We start from the raw sequence: 14,976 nt of genomic DNA on the forward strand, positions 1-14,976 counted from the left end.
TACACACACACACACACACACACACACACACACACACAAAATGCGGCTTTAACAAAAAGTAGAACAAGAGATTTTGTATTCAAATTAACATTTCCAGGGTTGACTGTCATGGAGAAAAAAACAGCTAAACATTTCAAGCATTCCAAACATGCAACAGAGCCGTGATAAGGAGATGAAACAGCAATACATTCCTCCATGACTGTTAGACAGAAGGCTGTACTCAGTACCTTGCTCACACCGAGAGAGGTATCAGGAGCACACACACAAGCATGCATAGAGCTCTGCCTCTTCTTCTTCTTCTTCCCTCAACCTCTGATTATACCATTTTCTTTGTAGTTTTACATGAAATATTGTTGTCATGTATGAATGCAAGATACAAGAAAGGATTGCTGCAGAAACATGCCAATTTAAGTTTGTCCCACAACCATTACTTAGCACTTGAATGAATAAGATAACCCAACTCAAAGAACATTACATGTCCTGTTAAAGAAAATGGCACTAACACTGAAATGTTCTGTAGTGATGGTGTAAATAGTCTCATGCTTGCACGGTTGTTTTTCTTTCCATTTTGACAGTTCCACTTGTTTCAAAGTTTAAAACTAGGGCTGCAACTAACGGTTATTTCCAATGTTGATTAATGCTGATTATATCTTCTCAATTAATCAAGTAGTTGTTTTGTCTATGAAATGCCACAAAGTGGTTTTTATTTAGTGTCTCCCAATTGCACAATTATGCTCTCAAATGTTTTATTTGTCCGCATCCCAAAAATATTTAGTAAACTGTAATAAAGGGTTAAAGAAACCACAACAACAACTCACACATCTGAGAAAGTGCATCAGAGAATTTTGACTTTTTTTTTTTCTTAAAAATTACTCAAAGCAATTAACAGATTATCAAAATAATTGGCAGTTCGTTGGCAATATCAAGATTCTCTTGGACTGAACTAATATATTATCTTTCCTCATCTTGTTGTGATGGCCCACAAGCAAATGTAGACATAAAATATTTTTATATTGTGGTGGACTAATTGGACCATGATGCTGTATTCGCTGTGTAAAGAGTTATTTCATCACAACTTACAATTTAATTTAGGAGACATTTTTATCAAATGTCTAATGTTAATATCTAATGTCTACTTAAGGATTAACAGAAGTGTCCATGAACGGCCCAGGGGATATACTGTAAATCTACAGAATTTTCCATTTTAGGGTTGAAAGAAATGTCCACAAACCTAACAGAATATGTACTGATAAATTTTTGCCAGGACATCATTAATTACTCTACAGATTGTTTTCTTACAGTGTAGCTGAGTTCACTAGACAGTCACTGTGCTCCAGTTTCTTCTCTAAAAAATAAATTTTTACCCAGTAAATACATAAATAACCTGAGGCACAGCACATCTTAAGACAGAAGTTGTTGTCCCTTTATGCCACAAGAGGGAGTATATGTTTAATGAGCTCAAGGAATTACATACATCACACACCTTATGCTGTGGTGCTATAAAAGAAAGGCTGGGCAGAAATGTATAAAAACACTGCAAACTCTGGCTTTTTTTTGCAGAATACCGACCATGTAAAGGAAAAAAAAAAAAAAAAGAATTCTTTATTCAAGGGTCAGACAGATACAGCTACCATTTCCTGCCACCTACAAAGTTTTAGAGGAATGGATTTTTTTTTTTAAATTCGTATAGATATTATGGGGCAGTGGTTCTCAAACAGGGGTCTGTGGCACAAGTGGATTGGTGAAAAGTTTTTAGACTCATTAATTTAAAAAAAATATGTAAATAAATATCTAGCCTATAGTTTTATTCATAATTCAACAAATAATATATGTTTAATCTTAGCAGTGCCTTTAGCTATAATGAAATGAGACAGAATAAGCAATGCCTGAACATATCAGAAAATAGAGATAACACAATTAAAGTGACAATAAAGTCATTTCTGGTTTTGGTTTAACTTCTATTCCAATTGCTGATTTGAGGACATGGACCAAAAAAGCAAGTGGATTTTTCACTGTTATTATTTTTTGTTTGTTTGTTTGTTTGTTTGTTTGTTTGTTTGATATATCAATATATAATGATATATTGTATATTTGTTTATCTTAATTATCAAAGTTAAATACAGTTTGGGAGGGATAATACATAGACCCCTCTTCAAGATCAAGATCCGGTCGCCTACCTGGTAGAACACATGCCTTATTTGCAAAGGCGGACTCCTTGCTGCAGAGGGTTTCATTCCAGCCCTTGGACATGTGCTGCATGTCATCTGTTCTCTCTCTGCCACCTTTCCTATCACATTCTTCAGTCTGCACTGTTATTAAAGCCAAAAAAATCAAGCTGTAATGTTATTCAATACATAACACATGATTTTTAATGTCTGTAATGTGGAAACTAGCTTCTAAGCCCTGAGTGGAAAATGAAGTGCTTTATACCAGCTTATCTCACTGTTAGGAGATATATTTTAAATTTTGCGTGTCTAGTATAGATTTGAAAAGAATCTCAAGTCAATCTATGTTCGGATTCCTCATTAGCTCAACTGTAATTATGCATGTTCCATTGGCAAAAACTGTATCCTTACTGCAGCGGCCCTGGTTTGATTCCAGTCAGAGTAGGGAGGAGGCTTAACTGTTTCTTAAGCAGAGGAGAACATGACAAAGAACTGATGATTGACAGCGAGTTAGTAAAACGCTATGGATTGGACTGTGCGGGGATAACATTTGTGGTCGATCTCATGAGAGATGTGCTCATGTAACAATAATAATGATCAACTTTTTTTATGTACCATGTTTTTAATGTTACCAAGTACTTTACAAGATAAAATAAAACTAGACAAGGCTGATAAATCTTCCATAACATCAATAACAATAACACTATGATGCCAGAAATGAAAGTGATCATAACAGGGAGACTTTGGTCTGTTACAACTTTCCATCAGCAGAGTGATCACACAATTACAGTGCTTTCACAGTCTTACATGGTGATACAGTTGATTTCATTTCCATTTGGCTTGGGGGAGAGACATAGCTGAGGTGGAACAAAAACTGAAAAGGGTTGTAATTTGGAATGACGTTGCTGATGCCTCCTAAAACCCAAACCATCAGTATATATACATTTGAAATTTTGTCGTAGAGCATACCTTAAAGGGGACCTATTATACTCATTTTCGGGCCTTTGTATTTAATTTTTGGGCTGCTGTGATTGGTCGCACTCCCAAGGACTTCAAAAGGGCTGGTGAGCGCTGCCAAGCCCGGCTACCGGCTAATCCAGCTTCGTACTGGCCCATGTTGACAAAACAGTCCCCTGTGACGTACCGTAGACAGACAAACACGGAGGTATTTTTCTTTTGCTGGCCGGGAAAAAGCAACTCTATCCACTTCTGCCTGGTGCTTGCCTCCTTAGGAAAGCTAAACCAAGGTAATTTTCCCTCACACCCGAACAAACATTTTCTGGGAGCCATTGCTCAACGTGCTAACACTGTGAAATCGTTGTAGACAGCAGAGTAGCGCACAGTGATGTAACTTCCGAAGCAGAGCGGGGGAGCGGGCAGGCCTAGAGCATATGCCTGGGTATTACCATATAAGTAAGTCTGGCACGCATTAACATCAATGTTACTAGACCGTTAAAAAAGACAGTAAAACACAGCATGCAGAGCCATCCAAAACAGCTTGCAGGGCTCACTTCCAAATGCATGAACCTCATTATTTGACGCTTTGGAATCGTTTAACACGAGTATCCGACATTGTGACAACATTTATAGGTCAAAAAAGAGGAAAAGCATAATAGTTCCCCTTTAAACCGAGAATTAGGCATCAAATAGGACTAGCCCCTGACCCATACTGTTCTTTCTGTTCCCACAGAACTGTTGGCTCCTTTATTCATGTTGTATGAAAATGTCCAGGGATTCTAGATTTCTGGGCAAAAGTTGTTAATACCCTGGCAGGACTAATTGGGGTGGTATTACCAATGCTGTACATCCTGCTGTACATCTTCTAAATGACCATTCCTGTCTCTCCCTCACGGATAAAGCACGCAAAATCTGGCTGGCGGGCCTAACTGCAGCCAAGAAGATTGTAGTCCAGTGCTGGAAACTTCCTCACAATATCTCAAATATTAATTGGCTCTGGAGCTTTTTGGACATTCCTTACCTGAACTATCATCAGCAAGGATTAATGATGCAGGACCAAACACAATTTTAATGTGGATCAATCTGATATCTGACTTGAAAGACTTTCTGTCTAAATAGGACTGCTCTGATCTATCCTGTTGGTTGCTAGAGGGGAGTTGGGGTAGGGGGCAAGAAGGGACAGGGAAAGAGGTTGAGGGCTGGGGGTACATAAACCTAAAATGTAAAATGGCAATTTGCTGGACTGGCTTTTAGCCTATTTGTTATTGTTCCAATAAAAAATTAATGATAAAAAAACCTTAAGTATCCAAAAGTACACATTACAAAGTACATTTCTTGAAACACAAAGCCTATAAAAACTTCAGCATAGAAATGCAATCAAAAACAAAAAGGACAGCTATTGTCATTTTTTCTGATGTAACTATTAAAATTAGATTGAAGCCAAGGAAGATCTCCAAGTCTGTTAAATAACTGAGATTTCTTTCTGGCTTCAGGGGCAGTATAATTGTGTGGTATTTTTCACCCAAATAAAAACAATCCAAGATTAAAAGCCTACCTGAAATTATTTCTCCTTTTCTAATTATAACAACATCTTGAGATTTAATTTTGTCTTTCTCCTGCCGTCATCATTACTGAGTTTTGTTGGAATGAAAGAGGGAGTGCTTGCTTGGGCTTGTTACAGAGTGCCTGGATGACGCATTTCTGCTTTTGCATCAATCCCAGTTAAGAGTGGGTACTGTACTTGGTTTCCTTCTCTGAGGATCACAGCATGGGGCCAGTCGCATTTTAGAAAAGAAGAAACAACAACAGCTGACTTCAAAGTAATGACAACCTTTCTAGAAATGTGGTACAATCGTACAAGAGTACAATATTTGTTTCCAGAAAACAAATACTCAAGTACAGTACTCAAGTAAATGTACTTTCTTACTGTCCACCCCTGTATATATGGGGTGGATGATTTTGTACTGTAAATACTTACAGTGTGCAAGATTTATGCAGGCTCTGCTAGTGTCTCTAAAGACTGGAACACTTTGTAGACTGCTCAGCAGTGCAGTCAAGAGTACAATTATTGAAAAGTCATTCATCGGTAGATGTGTTCTGAACATGTGCCTCCTTGAACCTGCTGTAAGTGCCGGGGGGGACAGGTACTTGCTTCTGATAGTAGTGATGATGCAGCTTGGCAGCACTCTTCGGTTACCACAAACAAGATGTTCTCCTCTGACAGCCCACTCCAGCACCGCATGATAGGCTGCAAGTCTGTACTGGCTGGACGAAAAGAAAGGGTTAAGATGATTTAGAAATGTCTGAGGGCAAACTAATGCATGCAACAGAAAAGGCGCATCTGTCAAATAATTCTAGGTACAGATATTACATGCATGAAGACATATTATTTATACTTACTCAATGGATATTTGACCATTTGGTCCCTGTGGCTTTTGTTGCCTCCTCCAATTTATTTTGGCCACATGAAAGAAGGTATCCAGCACTACCCTGCTGTCAGAGGGCGGAAATCCTGTAAGGTGGCGTGGTGGAAAATATGAAAATTAAGACAGACCCCATGACCAAGATTGTCTTTGTGGTGTTTTAATCGAGCTTTGCAAAGGATCAGTACACAGTCACACACAAAGTGTAAAAGGAACTGATAATGAGTCAAGAATGTAAATCTGTTTTACAGGGTTAGGAGATGAAGGAGGTTGGGTCAGAATGGACCTGTCGGGATGTGATTGTGTTATCAGAAGTTGTTCTTCCAAAGAGAGAATAACTGTGTGTTCAAGGACGAGTAACCAGTTAGAGCCACTCATGCCATTTACACCATGTTTTTAGCCTAAATATTATCTGTTGCCTCTCAGACCGGATCTGTGTGCACACGCCTGAAGCAGGTACACAAGCTCTCGCCCAAGTGATGTAGCTGCAGCAAAAAAATGATGTTCCTCTTCTATATCAGTCCTCAGACATTTTCTTCTTGGTTGAAAGTTTGTAAAGTCAACTGTACGCATAACAAGTCACTATTTCTGAGAAGATCTCGCTCTGTCTGAGTTGCTTCCAGGTAGCATGTAAACACAGGCGTGAAAGTATCGCAAGACCTTGTATATCTCATGTTGCGCCGCTTGGGCAAGAGCTTGTGTACCCACTTTAGGCGTGTGCAAGCAACTCCGGTCTCAGAGGTTACAGTTGACATTTAGTCTAAAAATATGGCGTCTCTTTGGGTCAAATTTTAAGGTCGCAGCTTACGGACACACAAAGAGTATGGAGACATTTTGTGGGGTTTTTTGTGTTCTTTTTTTACATTTTAAAACTGGTCACCATTCATTACAATTGGCCGCAACGCTGTTTTCCACTGAAGCTCTAGGAGTGTTTTGTGAACTGGAGATCTTCACCCATCCTCACATCAGCACAGGGATGAGTAGATATCGAGAGAAATTTAATTTGTGGGTAAACTATCACCTTAGGCTCTCAGTACTTTCTAACCTCTAAATGAATGACTGTGGATTAACGTTTAGGTTCTCTCCTGTGATGCTGTTCATACTTTTAGGTCACTGCTTTATTTTACCATTTCTTCATATTCGCTTAAGAAGTAATTGCAATGCTTCAATTTGTGTTCAACATTGTAGAAAAAGGCTATGTAGCAGTAGGTTTGGGCCAAAAATACACACATATGTGTAAAGCCATTGATGGAATTGTACTTTTGGAATTGGTTCTTAAGTGGGTTAACAGGGTGTCAAGGCCCATCCCTTATCTTGGGGCTCTCGAGTTGCTTACCTGGTAGTGTACATGCCCCATTTGCAACACTGAAGTCTTTACTGCATAGCCCCTGGTACATAGCCCCCTCTTCTATGTTTTGTTATTGCTACATGCCACAGCTTGTCCTGTTATTAAAAAAAATAATAATAATAATCATATTACATATGTGCGAGAGATGTTTGTGGACTACAGTTCAGGGTGTAACACCATAGGGCCCTTCAGGCTCATCAGCAAGTTAAAGAATCTGGGCCTGAACAGGTGATGGGTACCTCCCTCACCCGCTATGTGGTGTGTGTGTGTGTGCGTGTGTGTACATGTGTGCATCTTTGTAGGGGTAAAACTATAGTGGTCCTCATTGCATGTTTTTTTGCATTCACTCTGCTTCATGTGGATGTGAACCACAGAGATACAATGTGAGCTTAATGCTGAAGTTCAAAGCCACTCGATAACATCAATCACACGTGCACTCCGTGTAATGCATACATGTGTATCAAGGACCCAGGTGCAGAGAAAACCAAGTCGGGAAAAGTTTGAGTCTGTGAGTTCAGACGCATTAAATTTGCACAAGGGAATCAATAGTGGTATTGGAAATCTCAATTCTTAATGATTCTGGAGTAATTGTAATTTTGGAACTGGTTCTAAAGTAAAACCGGGTCTTGATGCCCATCCCTAATAGCTACTGCTATATTTTGTAGGCTACTTTTACAGTATGGCTTACAATTTATTCAAAAGAGATTATCTTAACCCTTGTGCATTCCTGAATAAGTACAGCGCATACTAGGGATGCACTGATGGACCGGAACCAGCCGGTTTTCAGCATGACCTGCCCTGACCGGTGACCGGCTGGTCAGCGTCACATATCCGATTCTGTGCCCGTCATTGTCACACACGAGTTCTGCACGATGGTCACGTTATGTGCGCAGCAGACAAACTGATATCACTGCTGATAACAGCTACACACAGAGGGAGAGAGAGAGAGAGAGAGAGAGAGAGAGAGAGAGAGAGAGAGACTTTGTGTGTAAACTTTGTTGTGTGTAAACTCATGGACTCTCTGACTTTCCCTTCTTGCCCCCTTCTGACTTTTGTTCTGTTTTTCCTGCACCTGTGTCCTTCATGCAGCTGTCTGTTTACATGAATGAGATGAATGAGTGAATGTGTGACTGTGGATTTTTGAGAGACTTTGAACTTTACTACAAATAAAGCTCAAAGCTCACATTTAATTTCTCTAAGTCCACATCCACATCAAGTATAGTTTACAGCAGACATACAAAAACAACTTTGAAGACTGCAGGATGAGAGCCGAAAAAAACCAAAACATGCTTTTATGCTCCAATGGCAATGGGATCAAAAATCGCAGTTTTGCTAGTAGTCAATGGGACAAAAATATCTTCTGGGTGTAAACTGGGGAGCATTTTCATTACACAGTTTATTTTAGACATATTATAGGATATGAAGTTAAAGTGTCTAAATTAACACAAAAATACACAACCTGACCAAAGCATATGCAATATGCATTAACACAGCCAAAATGATTGAAAAAATAAAATCCAAAAGGACAAAAATGTCCACGGGTGTTATTGAGGGTTAAATAGTGTTCATAATTATGCCTCCGCCCGCCGAAGGTGCCGGGCCGGAGGCATACTGTTCTCCGGTTGTCCGGCCGTACGTGAGTCCATGCGTCCGTCCGTCCATCAAAGATTTTTGTTTGCACGATAACTTTTGAACGGGTGGACGGATTTGAACCAAATCTTGTGTGCTAAAACTCTATAATAGGTACATGAACTGATTAAATTTTGGATGCCAACGCTTTCCAGAGCCGCAAAATGGCCGCCTGACAGACCTGTCTCTGAAAACACACTTATGCCAATGACTTGGTCAATTTTAAAGCTTTTTTATATTTGACTTTGATATATTTTTGAATAACTATGTTGGATACTATTAGGTAATAAAGGTAATAGCTCTTTCCTTGCATCTTTGCTCATTAACTATATACTGAATCAATAGAGCCATAATTCTCAAACTCCTGGGACACTTGCAAATAGGATTTATAATGAATCAATGGTTTCAATCAGGTGTAGGGAACACAAAAAGTCACAGTTGTATGAAACTGTTGCAGGCGGAGGCATCAGAATCGACGCTTCAGTGTCGACTTCTACCCGTTTTCATTACACCATGTCTTAATAGGGGCTTTTTTTAATTTTAAGAAATATCTAGTTGTAATTATTTTGACAGATTTTGCTATTGCAATAGGATTTGCAATATTGGAGGAAAGGATATTTTTTACATCTTTATTCTCAGTTGAAAAACACATTAAAATGATTATGATCTGTTAATTTCAGGGATCTGCACTAAACTAGAGAATGATGTGTTGGCCAGTACACCTCTGCAGCGCCACAATTTTTAATTTAAAATGGTCTTTTGACCTTCACTTTGCCTTTCAAAAATGTTGCGCATCCTGTGATTTGAAAATTGCAGCAGAACATATTGCAATGCAATTGTGACAAAATTTTGATTAATTGTTCAGCCCCAATAGAGACTAAATTCTGTCTGTCCTATTTTTTGGATCAACCAATCACACCTTTTAAAAGAATAAGTCATACCCAGCAACAGCGTCAACCACACCTCCTCACCAAGACAAAAGTTTCTGTCCCTCCTCCTTTTTTTTCATTTTTTAGAATGTTTGTGAGTACCACTCCAGATATTCAGAGGAGAGATACATGACTTTCAGTGAGATGTTGCAAAGGTCAGACTTTAAATAGAGTGGAATTGGCCATGGACATTGCAATCGACACAATTCTAATCTTACAGTTGGTCTAATCATGTTGGTTGGTTGATGGTTTAATAATTTGTGTATCAATTACTTTGTGGCTGATCAGGTTAATTATCAGCTCATTACTGTCAGTTTCTAACTGCAGTATGCAATAAATGGTTCCCTTTGTGTGTGTTTACCTGTCACTCACTACTGAAAGTACACAACACAATAAATACCCGATATTTTTAAAATAGTGAAATATAAAATTAGCTTTTAAATTGTCTGATTGACTGCATTTATTTAGTGGTTTGATTAATGGTTTACAGTCTAATAATGTGTGTTTGTGTTGGTTACTTACAGTAGCTCATCTAGCTAATTATCAGCTAAAACTGTTTCATCTTCAAACAGTGTAATTATCACCTACTGTTTGTGCACTTTTGTGCCCTACAATTTGGCCAGAAAGCCCCAATAAATTTGAATTCATCATAGGCCAAAGTGACTTCTCCTAAAAATGACCTCATTCCAGGCCTGAGTATAGGTTGCCAATAGCCTGTTCTGACAAAGAAAGAACCAATATTTTTATAGTCATACTTAAGCTACATCACATGGAAGCAGCTTACCTTAACGGTGATAACGCACTTGCCACTCTGCATTTTACACGCAGCAGCAAACTCCTGGAACATAAGTATGCACACAAAGTGTTAAAGTCAAAAACATGGTGACACAGAATATTGCGTGGCAAAAACATTATAGAGGACAAGCAAATGTATAATTTCTCTGGGTTGAAAAAAAAAGAAACATTCAAAGTTTAGCCTCACTGGCAAATTTGGCATGAATGCAACGAGTTGTGGCAAAGGACAAACCCATCGTTACTTTGTGATCATCTCATGAAATCTTTGAATTGATACAGCAAAGTATGTAGTAATTTGTGTGTTACTTTATCTTTTGTTTGTTCTGTTTTGACCTTCACTTTGCCTTTCAAAAATGTTGCGCATCCTGTGATTGCAGCAGAACTTATTGCAACTGTGAACAATTAATCAAAATTTTGTCAAAGTTCTATCTGTCCTATTTTTTGGATCAACCAACCACACCTTTTAAAAGAATAAATCATACCTAGCAACAGGGTCAACCACAACTCCTCACCAAGATAAAAGTTTCTGTCCCTTTTTTTTCATTTTTTAGAATGTTTGTGAATAATATTCAGAGGAGAGATACATGGCTTTCAGTGAGATGTTGTGGTGAGGACCTGCAATTACAGGTGCACCTCAAGTGTATTTAACGAAAACATGAAGAGAGCAATAAACATAATATCTGTTGCAACAATAACTGCACCCCCAACTTCTGAAAGTAAAGACATGAACATGCTGTTTGTTGGTCTGAGTAAGCATGTGCGACCTTGAAATTGAAATTCTATATATATCAGAATATAGAAATCAATATACATTGAGGCCAAAAGACAATAAAGACAATAAATATTGAGCTCCAAAAGGAGTGGGAGCGGTCTTCAAAAATTTCAAAACTACATGCCAAAACAATTTGTGTTATTTTTAGGGATAACAGACAGTTTACTGTAAAGAGTGAATCTGTAATTATGTGTCCCTGGAGTCTATTACTTATGGCCACTGACTGACAGATAATGTGACTTGGCTGATGCACAGAACATTTACAAAAACTGTAAAGAAGACATTATTATTCCAAGCATATGGTCAACACTGTAAGTAGTGAAGCTCTACTATGTCATGTTTTTATCTTAATATAAAAGTGCAGTGTAGCAGTAAATGCATTCCCATAAGGGGCTGCACTTAATGATTATTATGTAAAGGACCAGTGTGTAATAATTACAGGAATTTATGTACTTAAATGAGATATATTATATATAAGTATGTTATTTATTATTAGCAATCAACGTAAACTCATAATCTGTATGTTCCCGTTACTTTAGAAATAGCCATTTATAGTTACATACTGTCGGGTCGACTTACGGAGGTCATCATCCTGCGCCGTCTACGGCAGCGCAGAGCGGACAAACTGCACTAACACTGAGTCTTGGGAAGCCCATGGTGACCTTACGTAGACGCCGCAGCGTAAAGACGTAAGTAGATGGGGAGGATAGACGTGGGTGATTGCTGGCAGACCATTTAGTGTTGTGAACCTTGACTGGCACAGTTTTGACAAATGGAGGATCATACATACACTGTACCAGAACAAAAAGCAGCGGACAGTGAATCCCCGTCATCCAAGAAGCGGAGACGCAAAGAAAGTAAACGCAAACATGACAGGAAACGGCAAAAACACGAATCAACATCAGCATAGCGTTCACACGATGGAAATCGCTGATGGAGGACAAACGTTTTCACAGTGATGCCAAGGTTGCCTGTTTTCTGCTGGACAGGTAATTCATCCTACACACATAATTGTAGTTTGTTGTGAGATAGCTTTCGCTCGCCATTTTGTCCGCTGACGGCCACCATACTCTTGGTGAGAGAGGGGCAGTGTCGGGTAAATCCTCTTAGTTGCAATCTAAGGTTTGAACGCTAGATGCCACTGGAAATCACACACTTCTCCTTTAAATTATTAATCTATTGATTAATTTACTGATTAATCTGACATTTTTTTTTATTATTCAATTATATAACAATTAACTTACCAAAAATTACAGATAAAAACTTGTCTTATTAATATGTCAATATTTTATTCAATCATAATCCTGCAAAACAGACAAATAAAGCATATTGGAATAATGATAATAGTGTCATATTTTTAAAATATGTCTAATTTCCACCCTATTTTTTCTTTTCTTTTTTATGAGATTTTATAACTAAAACATATACATGTATAAACAACCAAGATCAACCAACATAAACAACACAAACATAATATATTATCCATTCAAAAAAAACCATGCAAAATTAACAAATGCTGCACAATATTACGACTAAAAAAATTAAGCAAATAAAAAAAGACATTGTCCAACAATGTGATAATGACATCAACAGATGTCATCAGTTAGCAAGTCAGAGTTTCTGGAGGAAAAGGTGTAAGGGTTCCCAAAGGTGACAGAACCTGCCCGATTTGTTTTGTTTTTTTCCTCCAGGATAATTTTTTCTGGCTTTTTTGCCTTTATTTGACAGTGGCAGCAAAATATATGACAGGAAAGGGGGGTCGAGAGACAGGGGATGACACGCAGCAAATGGGCCACAGGTGGGAGTTGAACCAGCGGCCACTGTGGAGGACTGATAACAACAGTACATGGGGCATGCGCTCTACCAGCTAAGCTACAGGCGTCGCCCCTTGTATGACTTGTTATTGAGATCATAAGTCAGTTTCTCCAGAGGAAGCACAGCTGATATCTGTGATAACCACATGTCAACTGTGGGGACCTGTGGGACAGACCATCCCAACAAGTTGCGCTTTTTAGCCAAATATAAAAGAGCCGTTAACACAGATTTGACATCATTATTAAAGAAATTGTTTGAAGTATGGTGCAGCAAGGAGAACAAAGGAGTCAATAAGAACTGTCTGCCAGTAACCTCCTGAATTACAGAGTGAAGCTCTTTCCAAAATATGCGCATACACTGGCATGACCGGGACACATGAAGCAAATGTACACTACCGTTCAAAAGTTTGGGGTCACTTAGAAATTTCCTTATTTTTGAAAGAAAAGCACTGTATTTTTCAATGAAGATAACTTTAAACTAATCAGAAATATACTCTATACATTGCTAATGTGGTAAATGACTATTCTAGCTGCAAATGTCTGGTTTTTGGTGCAATACCTACATAGGTGTATAGAGGCCCATTTCCAGCAACTATCACTCCAGTGTTCTAATGGTACAATGTGTTTGCTCATTGCGTCAGAAGGCTAATGGATGATTAGAAAACCCTTGTGCAATCATGTTAGCATAGCTGAAAACAGTTTAGCTGGTTAGAGAAGCTATAAAACTGACCTTCCTTTGAGCAGGTTGAGTATCTGGAGCATCACATTTGTGGGGTTGATTAAAACCTCAAAATGGCCAGAAAAAGAGAACTTTCATGTGAAACTCGACAGTCTATTCTTGTTCTTAGAAATGAAGGCTATTCCATGCGAGAAATTGCCAAGAACCTGAAGATTTCCTACAACGGTGTGTACTACTCCCTTCAGAGAACAGCACAAACAGGCTCTAACCAGAGTAGAAAAAGAAGTGGGAGGCCCCGCTGCATAACTGAGCAAGAAGATAAGTACATGAGAGTCTCTAGTTTGAGAAATAGACACCTCACAGGTCCTCAACTGGCAGCTTCATTAAATAGTACCCGCAAAACGCCAGTGTCAACATCTACAGTGAAGAGGCGACTCCGGGATGCTGGCCTACAGGGCAGAGTGGCAACGAAAAAGCCGTATCTGAGACTGGCCAATAAAAGAAAAAGATTAATATGAGCAAAATAACACAGACATTGGACAGAGGAAGATTGAAAAAAGTGTTATGGATGGACGAATTGAAGTTTGAGGTGTTTGGATCACACAGAAGAACATTTGTGAGACGCAGAACAACTGAAAAGATGCTGGAAGAGTGCCTGACGCCATCTGTCAAGCATGGTGGGGGTAACGTGATGGTCTGGGGTTGCTTTGGTGCTGGTAAGGTGAGAGATTTGTTCAGGGTAAAAGGGATTTTGAATAAGGAAGGCTATCACTCCATTTTGCAACGCCATGCCATACCCTGTGGAGAGTGCTTGATTGGAGCCAATTTCATCCTACAAAAGGACAATGACCCAAAGCACACCTCCAAATTGTGCAAGAACTATTTAGAGAAGAAGCAGACATCTGTAATGGAGTGGCCAGCGCAGTCACCAGATCTAAACCCCATTGAGCTGTTGTGGGAGCAGCTTGACTGTATGGTACGCAAGAAGTGCCCATCCAGCCAATCCAACTTGTGGGAGAGGCTTCTAGAAGCGTGGGGTGAAATTTCTCCAGATTACCTCAACAAATTAACAGCTAGAATGCCTAAGGTCTGCAATGCTGTAATTGCTGCAAATGGAGGATTCTTTGACGAAAGCAAAGTTTAAAGGAAAAAAATATTATTTCAAAAACAAATCATTATTTCTAACCTTGTCAATGTCTTGACTATATTTTGTATTCATTTTACAACTCATGGTGGTAAATAAAAGTGTGACTTTTCATGGAAAACACAAAATTGTCTGGGTGACCCCAAACTTTTGAACGGTAGTGTACCTTTGTGTGTTTTACATTTAAAACAGAGGTTTGAGCTGTTGGGGAACATTTTCTGGAGGCAGACAGGTGTACAATAAATCCTGTGTGGAAAAAAAATGTAAAAATTTTGCTGACGTGTAGGAATTGAGGTGCATTTCGGAAAGATCCCCTTGCAT

General features: G+C 38.8%; 1 long non-coding RNA gene across 1 annotated transcript in view; it reads right to left on the minus strand.

Annotated features, from left to right (window-relative positions):
- The window catches only part of LOC146304290 (uncharacterized), a 194,246-nt gene extending 191,938 nt beyond the window's left edge, over positions 1–2,308 (minus strand). Inside the window, exon 1 of the long non-coding RNA XR_014769456.1 lies at positions 2,178–2,308. This is a non-coding gene — a long non-coding RNA (uncharacterized LOC146304290). The remainder of the gene's footprint in view (positions 1–2,177) is intronic.
- Between the last annotated feature and the right edge of the window lie 12,668 nt (positions 2,309–14,976).

This window comes from Lutjanus erythropterus, unplaced genomic scaffold (genome assembly GCF_056507025.1).
Source record: "Lutjanus erythropterus isolate fLutEry1 unplaced genomic scaffold, fLutEry1.hap2 Scaffold_157, whole genome shotgun sequence".
NCBI classification, from domain to species: Eukaryota; Metazoa; Chordata; class Actinopteri; order Lutjaniformes; family Lutjanidae; genus Lutjanus; species Lutjanus erythropterus.